Raw genomic sequence first — 4,145 nt, 5'->3', positions numbered from 1 at the left:
TTGGTTACAAGTGGTGGATGTATGACTTTTGATCACATAAGGTAGATGTAGGGATGTTGATGGCTTGCTCATGCACAAACTTCATGTTTGCGAGCTTCTAATCTATTTTGTACTTATGAACTTGAATCTGACCGACCTTACATTAGGCTACTCATATATGAATGAATCAGTTATGGTTAATATATCTTGTTATGAATGCGTGTGCATTGATAATAGATTATTTTTGGGTTATTATGTACTGCTGATTAGCAGCATATATATTGTCTCTATGTGAATGATCCGCGTTGGATTGTTAGTTGCTAAAAGTATTTATAGCTTCAAACTATGTGTCGGTATATGTAGCCCCTAAGGCGTCAGACTGTCGGTCGCTAAAAACTTGTCGGTCGGCGTAGGCTATACCGACGCCACTTTCAGTGGCTGCAAGTAAGTGTCGGCATAGATCTATACCGACCGACGGAGCATCGCTATATCGACCTATACCGACCGACGGTACGTCCCTAGTCTGGGGCTGTGGTGTAGTGATCATCATTAACCATTAGTGATCATCTATTCCGTAAATGGTCCAAGGCCGCTCTTGACCGTGAGCACGGCTGATGTACCAGTTTTACACTCTACAGAGGTTGTACACTTTCACTGTGAGTCGTGATTTATCCTTTTGCCTGAGGTGATCAGCCTCTTGACCCACTACCAAGGAAGGTCGGCAGGGTTCACTATGAAGCCTTTCAAAGGTTCGTCTAACAAGTTAGGGCCATTAGATTCACTCGGCAAACAGATATAGGAACTCCCTTGTCGAATGGTACAATTCCATCACGGCTATACACATAAGAGTAGAGGTTGTCCTATACCAGATTCGGCAAGCCATTCTTACGCCAATAAAGGTAACCACTAACAAGCTAGAAAAGGTCATCATACTGAGCTAAAGCCAGAGCCATGTAGCCCTCACAGTTGTACTGTAAGTCCCAGATGATCACTTACAAATAAGTCCTTAGGGAGAGGAATCTAGAGCACCATAAAACAACCCAATGCTCTAGCCCCCTTATTCCTTTTTGCTAAAAAGCATATTTTAATATTTATTGCATATACCATTAGTCAAGTTACAAGGTCATGGTCTTTAATTAAGCACTAGCATCATACTACCCAATACAATACCCCATAGGTAACAAGGCACAAGGTACAAAGTACTAGGAAATCCTTAGTAGTAATCAAGGTAGACACATGCAGCATGAATTAAATGATTAATGGTGTATAGGACAACAAGGAAGATCCCATGCTATACTTTTCTTAAACACCGATCCTTCGGTAAGCTTTAATCTTCAACGTTCTTCTTCTTCTTCTTGATCACCACGTTTATCTCACTGGCTGGACGAAATCATAAAGCACCACACAAGCATCCATACAATCATACACGAAGCAAACAATAGAACTAAATCAGGACAGTACATTAAACATACAATCAAGATGAAAAGTTTGTAAAACGAATCTACATCTCACTACGAACACACAGACGCGAAAATCACACTACTCAGAGCTACGGTTGAAAGGATACAACTACCGAGAGATCTACTCATAAAACTATTAGCTTCATGTGTTTTAATTATATAAAAACATATATAAAATATTTTATAGATAATATAAATTAAGTCAAGTTTAAGTTTGAATTATAATACTAAAGTAAAAACAAATCATATTTTATTTATAAAACCCAATTGCATAATTATTATTCAAATTAGAGTTTAAACCATGAAATTCTAGAAATAGTGACATGGTAACCACTATTACTAACGCATAGATCTCGTTGCTATGAATCTAACGCAACTTGAATGGGCTAAAATGGAGTTAAAACGTAGAAGATATGATATAAACAAGATTTCCTTTATTAAAATAATAGATTAAATCTAATCTCGAATTTTAAAAGTTGAAAAACATATCTAACAGTAGTATGAACATGTAGATTATGAAATTACGAGCCTAACGCAATTTGAACGGACCAAATCGGAGTTAAAACGGAGAAATTATGGCTAAAACAAAATCAGTGGTAAATCTGTAAATAACTGAAAACGTATTTTAGACTTAACCGAAACAAAATACGCTTCCAAAAGAAGAAAACGGAATCGAGGAAAACGTTTTGGACTGCGAGTTCTATTATTGAAAAACGTAGGGACTCTTTAGCAAGATGGCCACGCGAAGGGGTACGTTCTAATCTGGACTCTTGATTTTGAATCGGACGGTCGAGAGCGGAGAGAGGGGGATGGAGGTCACCGGCGTGCTGCTTCAGGCGGCGGCGCCATTGCCAGCGTTGAGGAACTCGGCGGCGAGCAGGGGAAAAACACCTATGGGCCATGAGAGAACCAACTGGGAGCACGGGAAGGAGAAGGAGATGGCGAACTCACCTAGGCCAAGGTTGGCGACGCGGAGCGAATGACGATGGTGCTTCGCTCGGCAGGCGACGGCGACTCGGTGGCGCTAGGTTGCGGCGTGCGGCTGGGGCGCTCGGGCGATGCAGCAGCTGGAAATCGGGTTCGGGGAAAACGGCGCGGGCTCGACTTCGGTATTTATGAGGTCGGGCTACTTGAGTCGCAAGGCAAGGCGGCGACGGGATGGACGCGGACACTCGGCGCGGCGGCGGAGGAGTCCGGTTCGGCGACGGCACGAGGAAGACGAAAACCGGCTGACATGGGGGCCCGGGGTATTAGCGAAGCATGGCGGGGTCGGGCTGTCAGAGAGTGAGTGCAGGCACGAGGAAACGGCGCGTCGGTGCGGCTTGCTGCTGCACTGGGCCGAAGGAGAGGAGGGGAGCGAGAATGGACCGGCGGGTCTGGTGCACGAGAGAGGCAGACCGGGACGGGCCGCCGGGAGCAAAGGCCGAGCGGGGAAGTGGGAAATGGGAAGCGGGCCACGCGGTTGGGAGGAAGAGAGTTGGGCCGGTGCCAGGGCAAAAGCCCACGTGAAGAAAGGCAGTGAGGAAGAGAGGGAAAGAGAGTTTTTTTCTTTTTTTTCCTATTTTGTTTTCAACCCAAATTCAAATGTGAATCAAATCAAATCCAAATGGGATTTCAAGTATACTTTTTCAACACAAGCAAAAATGAGGAATTTTAGTAACTCTTCCCAAAAATAATTTCTACAACTTTTTTTAAAATTCTTTTATTTTCAAATTCTCTTTTTCTTTCTTTTCTTTTTCTTCAAAGCTATTTTTAATTTCATTTGCAAGAGCAATTTAAACCACTCAATCAAATACATCAAATGTAAGGGCATGTATGCACAAACATGTTGCTAAACCTTATGATGAATTTTAATTTAATAAAAAAATTTATTTTCCTATATTTTATGAGCACAAAATTCAGAAATAAATCATTTTAAACCTATTTTCAAAATAGGCAAAATTTAGGGTGTTACACGCAGTGGTACCAATCAACTTACTATAGGCCTTTTTACTGCTATATCTTGGAGATCCCCAGGTGTTGGTCTACTGGTCATTAGCATTTTCATCCCACTGCTTAGATTCAATGATAGTATGAATTTCTTCGAGTTGGGCTGCAGCCCGTTGAGAAAGTGGCAATCTGAAAAGTCTGTCCTCTTCATGATCTAGGAAGAAGGTGATGGAGCACTTGGGCTTTCTGGCATAGGAGAATACATGAGGGAATCTGTCTTTTAGAGCTATCCCATCCCACAGGTCTGACCAGAACATGACTGAATTCCCTCTGTTAGGGTGACAAACAGCGAATTCCTGGTATTTACTAAACAATTTTAGAATATCCTTCCACCAGAATGATCCAACTGGGTTTCTGGCATGTGGAGGGGTTTGACTGTTGGAGTAGAGTTTATTCCAAGTGAGACTGACCCATGGTATGTTTGCATTGTTTACAAATTTGTCTAGAAATTTCATCGGTAGTGCATTATTTTGACTTTTTTTTGGAAGACATCACCGGAGGGGTGAGAGCCCCACCTGAATGGATTTTCCATTGATTCCGGCGAGCCGGTGGATGGAGGGTGCCAAGGCACCTACAGGGTCGAGGACCCGTAGTCATATTTAGATTACAAATGAGGAGGTAGGAGAGCTTAGTTCATTACAAACATTGCGCACCACTTGTCAACTATCCATCGATCTTCAACTTTTAGGCGGCAGCTCCAGAGGCGACATGCTTCTT

Source organism: Miscanthus floridulus, chromosome 10 (genome assembly GCF_019320115.1).
Source record: "Miscanthus floridulus cultivar M001 chromosome 10, ASM1932011v1, whole genome shotgun sequence".
In the NCBI taxonomy this organism is placed as follows: Eukaryota; Viridiplantae; Streptophyta; class Magnoliopsida; order Poales; family Poaceae; genus Miscanthus; species Miscanthus floridulus.
Note: the sequence above shows the minus strand (reverse complement) of the source record.